A 10,889-nucleotide genomic window follows, 5' to 3' on the forward strand; every position below is an offset into this window, starting at 1 on the left:
TAAATTATTTTCATCCAATCCCTTTTTCTATTTTATTTTTGTACATAGCTAATATTCTGCAGTGTTGTTTATTTAACTGTATTACATGTCTTAGTTTCTTGTTCTTTCTTTATTTGTACATTTTATTGTGTCTTTTTTCCCTTTTTAGTTTTCTTGTTTTTGACCTTTTATATTTGACCTTCTATTCTAGTCTATTGCAGTTACAAGTGTATGTCTGTAATGTCTGATTGACCATGGGCACCGTAGGCAAAAGCCGCCTATGTTTCCCTCAACAGCCCCTTATAAAATGGGGTATGGGGTCTCCTTGGTTGTGGGGGCAGCAGTGGTGCCTGGAAATGATTTTTTTGGCATATTGTACAGCCTTCCTATGTACATCCATGTAATGGGGCCTCACCAGAGGAGTCATACGCTGTCTGATGTAACCCGGTAGATAATGGTTGGTCTCTCCGTGTATGGGCTGAATTAAAAAACTGATTAAAAAAAAAATTACAAAATTTGTCTCATTTTAAGAATTATTTTTAGAGGTTTTATACATTTCTGAGCAGGGTTACTCTTTGTACAAGGACAATCATGGAATAGCATTGGGTTGGTCCGTCAGCAGTCCTACAAGGGAATGTGGAAAGGAGGTGTTGAAACCAGCCCGAAAACCCCAAATGTTTAGAACTTGCACTGAAAGTAAGTAAATTGAAAGGGAATCTGTCAGCAGATATTAAGGTAATATCTGCTGGAAGGTAATTTTTACATGAAAATTTTTACGTGTTGAGTCCTGGGAGAGGGGGTGGGGGTTGGGGCAGTTCAAATGAGAACTGCATCCGGTGGTGAACGGGGGGAGGGACCAGGGAAGGGGCTGAGGGGGGAAGCAATTTGTGAGGAGGAGGGGAGGAAGAATTGAGAAGAAGGTGACTTGTGCCATTTGAGCCACCCCCTTCCCCTGGGACTCACTACACACTGCTGACAGGGAGCTGGGTGGGTTACAATCTGGTGACAGGTTCCCTTTCCGTAACAAATGACCTTTTTATGTTGATATGCACAGTTATTCAAATATCTTTGGAATTACTGAATCTTCAATACTGTAGTATTGTGGCAATACTATAGAAGTGTAGTAATAATAGCGTAGCGAGGAAAAATCCTCCGGTAAGTAAAAGCGGAATCCAAAGTAACTACATGCAGATGACTGCAGGTATGTGGCAGTATGGGAAAAGGAGACCTAAAAGAAGTACAAAGTAATTAGCCAAGTAGGTGTGACATATGTATATTTATCATGATGGATTGGATAGATTTCTTTTTATAACTAAATATTTTTTTCATATTCCACTTTGGCCACAGGGGGGAGCAGTGTTATCACATAGAAGTCTATTCCAGCATTTCCTCCACTAATACAGTAATTCATTTGACCAAACAAAATGGAAACAGATTCTAAGTTGAGAAAAAAGAAAACTAAGCAATCAAGACTTCAGTCCAATGAGTATTAGTACACGTCAAATGCCTAGAAAAAAACCCCCTAATGTGTATGTAGGTGATTTTCTACAACTCATAAGTAGTCAACATAGACACTCATCATACAGAAGCATCAGGGATGCCGTTTCCCAGTGGAATTCTTAGCAGGAAATAACACAAGGTGAATTTCTGGCCTCATAAAATAGTGTTTTATTTTTGAATTATTTTATTCTAAGGTTGCACAGAGTCCCTGTCCCCATGGGGCTCACAATCTTATCGACCTACCAGTATGTTTTGGATGAAACCAAAGGACCTGGAGGAAAACCCACAGAAACACAGAGAGAACTTACAAACCCTTAACAGATGTTGACCCTGGGACTTGAACCCAGGTCCCCAGCGCTACAAGGCTGTAATGCTAACCACTAAGCTTCAGTGTGATTTTACCCAAATTATGTGCCGTAATCCATGTAAAAAATTATGAATAGGGTAGATATTGTTAAATCTGATGATATTGCTCTGTAGTATCTTATTTTGTTTGTATATGTATACCGACGATCTGTACAGTGCTGCCGAACATGTAGTGTATACTTAATGGGATGCCTCTCCATCTGGTACAGACAGGTCTCTTAATCTGATTAGGTTTCATATCGCTAAAAGGACTTATTGCCTATGGACCAAATTTCTAGGGATGAATTGTCAGGTCTTGTCCTTCTAACCTTGATCTGGTTCAGGCAAGAACCACCCACTTGGCTGTAGAGATCCCCAAGCTTCACGGCACAGTTGACAGGATCCATTCGGACTCTTCTCTAGGCAAGAATAGGGGTATGAGTCAAAGACCATGCCCAGATAGGTCTATTGGGAATACCGGTTTATAAAGTTTTGTTTTGATAGGTTCTATTTTAAATAACCAGCTGTACGTAGTGACCAAGTGATGAGGATTCTGTATACTAGATGAACTATTTAAAATTATGCTAATGATCCATGCTGTAGCTTCATAGGCGGTGACACTGTGCAGGAGCACTTCTTACCTCCTATGTGCTAAAACTTCCTGCTGATGTGCGATTACAGCAAGCAGAGGAAGGGGGGGAAGTGCTCATTCACAGTGTAACAGCCTGTGAAGCTACAGCACAAAAGGGCTCTGGTAAATGCCCCACTACCACCAAAACCTTTCTGACTCATTTGCGTAATTGTAGAAGTTGATTTTAGAAGGAAGGAGGCCATGGATAACATATATTAGAAGATTACCAGTCATGGTGCCTGGATCCATGATTAAGTGTCCTTGGTTTTTGCTTGACTTCAATGGAAGATTTCCTTTAATAATGTCAAAATGACCCTTCTATCCAGTCTCGGACATGGTGGGTGGTAAAGGCTGTTTCATGTTCCCTATTATATGGATATATCTGGAGGTGAGGGATGTCTGTGAGGATATTGCACCTACTTGTTTTTTCCCCCGTTCAGGTAGAAAGCCTCACTGAGTCAGAATATGGTGGACTGTACAGACTGTGTGGGATCCCCAGCTGAGGATATTGTTCCTATAAGAACAGCACAGGCAGGTAATGGTAGACTTTCAAAGCATATCGGAGCTTAATGTCAAAGAAAAATGGAATATTCTCATGTCCCCGCAGGGAGTTCAGAGCATAATTCACATAGCCAACAAATTACATGGATATAATCTGGAGAGGGTAATAAGCAGATACAGAGTACAAGATGCGAGATGTAGACTATAACATAGCAGATTCTATAATGTCTGTACAGTACTTTAAGGACACGTCCACTTGGCCACAGTAATAGCATCTGCTCCTGGCTCTGTATAGTGCTGGACCCTATGACTGTAGCACAGGGATTATTTGTAGTCTGTAACCATTTGGCCCTTACTATGTTCTTGACTATTCTCTGCTTCAAAATTCTGTACCTTGCCTCTGGTTATCCTGACTACAGTTGTGACTGTCTCTTTGTTGTCACCTTTTCTTAGCACATACTCGCGAGTAGGAAAACCAGTTGACAGTCGACCAGTTACTGCCTGTGGGTTAAAACAGGGCCTGGAAAGTAGGCAGGGACAGTGATTGCGGTTAATTTAGGGCCTGCGCCTCTTCCTCGTCTTTACAAAGTTTTTCAAGGATTTGTACAGAAAAGAGAACACTCATCCATGTGCTGTGGTTTCTTTACTTCGTACCCAGCACACTGCCATGCAATGTACAGTGGTTGTGCCTTTAATTGCAGCTCAGCCTTATTCACTTAAATAGGACTGAGTTGACGTAATGGCACAGGCCTTGGAATCACCAGAGTGTAGCAAATGCTTCAAAATACTCATATTGACCAACAATTTTAAAGATAAGATACCAACTTCAAAAACCTGGAATATTCCTTTAAATTAGATCATCTCTTTACATGTGGCTTGAAGAAAAGTGTCTGTGTTTTTCTCCAGCCTGACCAAGTGAATATTATAGTATAATTATTCATTATAATACACAAGTTGAATGTAGAACAGGTCATTGCTCCTTTGGAGTCAGTAAACGAACAGACGCATTACAAAGCTGAGCTCTCCGAAACTGATGTGTATGCCTTGACTTTAACTTAAAGGGGCATTCCTACTTTAGAAAACTAATGTTATTATTTGTATGATGAAAGATTATACAATTTTCCAATATACTCTCTGTATCAATTCCTCATGGTTTTCTAGATCTCTGCTTGCTGTCATTCTATAGAAAGCTTCATTGTTTATTTCCAGTGGATAGAAATCTGACCATGGTCACACAGGTGCACAGCTCGTTATATTACAGAGAGTAATCAGAGCCGTGTGATATAACAAGCCGTGCACCTGTGTGACCATGGTCAGATTTCTATCCACTGGAAGTAAACAAAGAAGCTTCCTATAGAAGGACAGCAAGCAGAGATCTAGAAAACAGTGAGGAATTGATCCAGAAAATATATTGGAAATGTGTATAACTTTTCATTGTTCAAACAATATCCATTACTTGTTGAAATGGGAAAACCCCTTAATGAGCTGCAATACCAAGTACAGTATGTCCACAACAAGAAGTATGTTGTTGTGCCCCAAACCTCCAAACAAATTTGAAAGCCTGGTTTACGCCTTTAATGTAATGTATCACCTATGTTATAAATATGTTAAGTTATCTTAAGTATTTATTTTCTAATTCCAGTTCCAACATCGCTCCTGAAGTTCCAGATGATCACAGAACCGGCTTCATCCAATGAGTGGCCTCCTCAGATCAAGGGACAACACAGGAAGGGATGTCCCCATGAAAACAGAAGTGACATCCAAATGTGATCAGCCCGAACTTCAGAAGCGATTTTGGAACTGATAGTTGGAGCTTAAGGAGGTTTTCCATGATGTGGAAACCCCCCCACAGGGCTAGCAAAAGGAATAAAATACATCTCTGCTTCCCTGGGACAGGTTCCGTATTTGTGGAAAACTCCTTTAAGAGGAGTATCTGACCCTTTAAAAAATACTAGCAGGTGGGCTGGGGAGGTAAGTTTGAAAAAAAAAAAGAAAGCTGTACTCTCCTCCTCCGTCGCTCCCGGGGTCCTGCGCCGGCCTCTCGCTAGTCCGTGCCCCTGTTCGTTTACAGGGCACGGAAGCTCCGCCAAGTTCGGAGGAACAGAGTCGTCAGGCTCAGACGTCATGGTGGAGTACAGAGTCATCAGACACAGATGTCAAGGTGAGGTACAGAGTCGTCAGGCAGGAGGTCAAGACGGTCAGCACAGATGTGCCGTCTTGGTTGCGTTTGTAAATGCAAACGCAGACAAAGCCGCACCCACTGGGAATGAGGCATAAAATTAACGCAAAACACCGGTGGCTCGTTCCCGATCGCAGGTGTAGAAACGCGGGGGGTGCGGCTTTGTCTGCGTTTGCAAACGCGGACAAGACGGTACGTGTGCCATCACCCTTATCATAGATTCCGGGAATGGGCAGCATCATTCATTAAATCTTGGGGGGCCGGCGCACGCGTGCCAGACCGGTGGAGGCCAAGTAGGAACGAGTATGAGTAAGTTAGTCTGCAGGAGCGCTGGGATGCGGTGGGGAGCATGGGTGTGACCGCGAACTGAGACACTCTCCCAAGGACTGGGACAGAAATGACCAGATTATTAACAAAATTGTACGAACCAAAAGTTTGGAGAGCATGAACAAATAAAAAAAAATTCTTTTTTGACCATAGGTCACATTTTGGGGTCATCTCTGTCGACTCTTACAAAGGTAGGGAAGGAGGCCTACATTGACTTTTAAGATTCTCTAAAGAGTGTACAATATCTACAAAAGAGAAAGGATACTAAATCTGGGCCAGTGTGTCCTCCGCTACAATCCTTGCACAATGCAGAGGAGAGAAGTAAAACTGGAGCAAAAACATACAAAACGGATTTGGTTCTCTTTATCATAAAGTGGGTCACCTCCTGAGGCCATTATGAAAAGGACAAAAGGAGTCCAATTATGCAACACATTACACAGTGCGGCCTGAGGACAAATCCCCCATCACACAACTTCTCAGATATTTCATTTACTTCCTTTTGTATATATCGGGCAGACAATACCATCGGCCGCGCTTTATGTCTTGCCGTTTCCCTCCGGCACAATAGATTCTTCAATCATTCTGTAAACATCTTTGAGAAATCCATCTCTTTGGTAAACATTAACGTTTCTAATGGAAACGGCAGTAATTGGCACTTTTGTACAAGGCAAGTTTTTTGTTCTATGACTGGAATGACACGTTGAAAATGGCACCTACTGTTCAGAATTGGGGACTGTATTTTAAAAAGAAAATGTTTCATTTAGTGTTGCTATATTCTCACAGTTGATTTACAGAGTTTTTGCTAACTTTTTGATTACCTTTAATTTTTTTTATGGAGGCAATGTAGCCACACTTTGTGGCTTAGATAATATATAATAATAATAATTCCTTTATTTATATAGCACTCACAGATTACACAGCGCTGCACAAAGCTTTGCCAAATCAGTCCCCCAGTGGGGCTCACAATCTAATCCACCTACCAGTATGTTTTGGAGTGTGGGAGGAAACCGGAGGAAACCCACACAAACACGGAGAGAACATACAAACTCTTTGCAGATGTTGACCCTGGAACTGAAACCCAGGTCCCCAGTGCTGCAAGGCTGTAATGCTAACCACTAAGCCACCTTGTATTATTTTTATATTTTTATGGTTATAGACGCATTGGGGGAGATTTATCATTAGGCGTCTCTTTGCGATAATTCTACGACTGCCTTTGGAGCTCCACTGCTTTTCAGATTTATTGAAGTGGTGTTGGCCCTTTAATAAATCTCTCTAGAAGTGACCTTGTACCTTTTTTGCGATTATTTTAGAAAATTATAAATCTGGTTTTGTAAATCACGGAGTTGTACTAGCCGTGGTTCTATGTTTAAGCCATTATTTCCTATTGGTGGGAAAAGGCTCTTGCAATTCTTTGACTCCAAAAAATCGCAAAAAAAGATTCTAATTCAATTTGGGGCCATTTATAGCCCCTCCCTTTCACATTAAATAGCATTTTGGGGGTGTGTATGTGATGTGTATGTTTTTGTATGGATCGGTGGCCGTATTTAAATGTATGTTGTTAAATAGCGGTTTTATATTGACAGCAGTATTTTCCCCTATGCTGGATAATAAAGTTATTGTTATATTCTAAATGAACCACAAACAAATTTCTTACTTGTCACCGTCACTAATGACCATTAGATATGATCAAATATGGCGGCACATGGAGGTCCAACATTTATTTGTAAAAAATAGCAGGTGTAGCTCTACATAACACTTTGTCCCGCTTCTATGGATAAGTGTTGGTTAATCCATGTGAAAAATTTTGGCCTTTTTTATTATTATTATTATTCAGTCTCTTTTGTTTGGATATTTAATTAAATGGATAATCCTCTCATTCCTACAGCAAATAATTTTTGGCAGAAGAAAGACTTTGTAATACCCACAGGGCACCATACGTTAGTTTTGCCACATATAGTCATTCTACTCTCCACAGCCAGGAATATTCCATTAAAAAATGCAATTAAAAGGGTTTTACAGGATAGGCTAAGTTCATTAAAGGGAACTTGTAACCATGGACCTCATTTTCACTAAAGACAGGTTAAAGAAACCCATTACAGCTGCATTGCACGTGTCTTTCTGTTTTCTCTAAGCATTTATATTACAATGTAATTGTGTGTTAAAACTTACCTTGCATCTTGACAGAATCCTCTGTGTAGTCCCAGAGGTTGGGCTTTGGTTTGGATGCATATCAAAAAACAACATGTGACTTGTCTGTGCTGCAGACTGCTCAGCTCTCAGCCCCCACCTTTGTGCTCCTGTACAGCTCATCCCCCTCCCACTGTTGTCAGCTCATCACACTGTGCTCTGTGAAGGAGCAGGAGGGAGGAGATGAACAGGCGGACAAAGGTGGGGGCTGAGAGCTGAGGAGTCTGCAGCACAGACAAGTCAACTTGTTGTTTTTTGAAATGCATCCAAACCAAAGCCCAACCCCTGGGTCTACAGAGAGGATTCTGTAAGGTAAGTTATAACACACAATTATATTGTAATGCGAACGTATAGAGAAAGCAGAAAGTCATATTTGCAAGGCAGCTGTAATGGGCTTCTGTAACCTGTCTTTAGTGAAAATGACATCCCTGGTGACAGGTCCCCTTTAATAGCATAAAAAATACAGCAGCAGTTTGCTACTTTTTTCCCTGCTATTAACAATAGCAGGAGGTGCATGAAGGTTTATTGAAGTCTATAGGAAACAGACATGAGAGTATAATGTAAAGCTCAAAAGCTTTACATTGGCCAGATCTATCAGGACTTGCAAGCCTGGAATCTGTCATGTAAATCCTGAAATACGCACAATTTGTGGCTGTCTACCCCCACCCCCATACATCACCTCAACTGTACACCAAGTGGAGGGGAATGAAAGGGGCATGGCCGTTGGTGGAGTGGGCCGGCGCTTGGTGTTCTTGTCCTGCTCCTGCACACAATCTATAGCATGCGCCCATTTAGGAGCAGGCAATACGTATTTCTATACCATGCCGGACCTGGCATAGAACTTCCCCCCTATCTAAGATTTATCAGGATGTTGGAGCCTCCTGATAAATCTGGCAGAGGAGGGGCAGATAACATGAATTTCTGTCGCACATAGGCCCAGTTTTACCATATTAATCTCTCTCTTACTGCCACTTTTCGTGTTTCTATGACCTGCGCACAACTATGGGCGTGTTGGGTCGTAGATCGGCCGGAGGCAGAGACTAAAGCAAAAGACGTCGCCAGTTCCGACCTGGTCTATAGGTCAGAACTGGTGGAGTTTGCGCCCATATTCACAAAGAGACCGGATCTTCTAAGTGAATATTGGCACAGGACCGCCGTTGAGGGGAATTTTAAGACCATGATAAATCTCCCCATTGAGTTATCTGATTTGTGTGGGTCGGACACCCTGCACCCACAACGGCACTATAGCCTGTAATCCACACACCGTGTCCAAGCCTTACAGCAAACCCAAAAATAACCACCGAAATATCAATATATCAATATCACTCAGTTGGGATAATTAGATATATATATATTTTTTTGTCCCTAAGTGGACTCCATCCCATCCTGGTTACCCCAGTTGTCTGTCAAAAGTGGCAAATGCACTATAGTATTGGTCTATATTCCCCAGTGTGAACAAAGCCAAGACAGTACTGTCCACCATTCGGTTTTGTAGATGACCTCATTGGGGCAGATTTACTTACCCGGTCCATTCACGATGCAGCGGCGCGTTCTCTGCGGTGGATTCGGGTCGGCCGGGATTCACTAAGGTAGTTCCTACGACGTCCACCAGGTGGCGCTGCTGCGCTGAAGTCCGCCGCGGCCTGTTGGAATGCACTGAAGTTCACCGGCCTATTCCTGGTGAAGGTAAGCGCGAGTCCCGCAACCCTTTTTTTTTTTAAATGCGGCGGTTTTTCTTTCGGCCACGCCCCCCGATTTCCGTCGCGTGCATGTCAGCGCCAATGCACCACAATCTGATCGCGTGCGCCAAAATCCCGCGGCAATACAGGGAAAATCGGCGCAAAACGGAAATATTGGAGAAACATGGCAGGAAAACGCGAATCGGACCCTTAGTAAATGACCCGCATTGTGTTTGGTAGCAGCAGAGCGACCGTCTCCAGACTGAAGCTGCCCGTGATGGATGATAACATACTGTCCCAAATGACTAGTGTAGCAGTGTTGTGTTACAAGCCCAGCCACGTATAGCACTTGCCAGGGAACATTGTATTCTGACTGTACGCAGTCTATGTTATCCCTTCATATATGACTCCATCTTTTCGGATTACATAAAGACAACATCTCATTATCACTTCCACTGCGTCTGGATTTGTTTGCTTTTTGTGGAGCTGTGGGGTTATCAAGCTTAAAAATAGCTTCTTCTGCATCACAGTGTATTTCCATCTTCCCTCCATCTGTTGTGGGGCTGGGAAGAATGAGGAACTCCCAAATCTCGTCTGCCAAAAATATCTCTTAGAGATCATAGCCTGTGATGCTGTTCACTCTCCAAAAACAAACAGTTTACACTGAAAGTTTTCAGCTCAATAATCGAGCCTACAGCTATACAGGCGGTCCCCTACTTAAGGACACACAACTTACAGATGACCCCTAGTTACAGACGGACCCCTCTGCCAACTGTGATCGATAGGGAAGCTCTAATCTGGATCTACAATTATAAAATAAAAGTTTAGACTTACATGCAAATTCAACTTAAGAACAAACCTATGGAACCGATCTTGTACGTAACCCGGGGACTGCCTGTAATCTAATGCTGATCACGGTATACTTGGTAGAAATGATTGAGAATCGGCATGAAGGTACGACACATCACAGGTATCGTTTGGTCTTGACATCATAATTTCTCTTCATTGTACACATCAACAGTGAAGGAGAAATTCCAATGTAATGACAGTATGGAATAATATGTAGGTTAGGATATAGAAAGTAGGTTAGAGGAAAGAATTAGAAGGCAAACAGGGTGCAGTGTAATCCAGGGATTATAGAGATAACTAAGACCATAGTACATGACCTGTCCAGCAGGCACACGTGGTATTCATGGCTGCCCAAGAACAATGGCTCAGGACAGCCAAGCGAAGAAAAGAGTGACAAATTGTATTTGCTGATACTATATCCTATCTCTGCACAATAGTGGAACTATAGGGGTACATGCACACGGTCAGGATTTGATTTTGCGTCAGTTTCCTTAAGCCAAATTCAGAAGTTGAACATACACAGAGAAATGGTATATTGGGACAATTCCGGGTTTTGGCCTAAAAATACTGATGTAAAATCCTAATCAAATCCTAAGCATGTACAGATACCCTAACAGTTCCATTAAGCTCCTCTCATAATGGATCTTGTAGGCTTAAAGTCTTGGATACATGTAAGGCAAAGCATAAGGTTGGGGGGAGTGCTTGGGATTTC

The sequence above is a fragment of the Engystomops pustulosus genome, chromosome 5 (genome assembly GCF_040894005.1).
Source record: "Engystomops pustulosus chromosome 5, aEngPut4.maternal, whole genome shotgun sequence".
Classification (NCBI taxonomy): domain Eukaryota; kingdom Metazoa; phylum Chordata; class Amphibia; order Anura; family Leptodactylidae; genus Engystomops; species Engystomops pustulosus.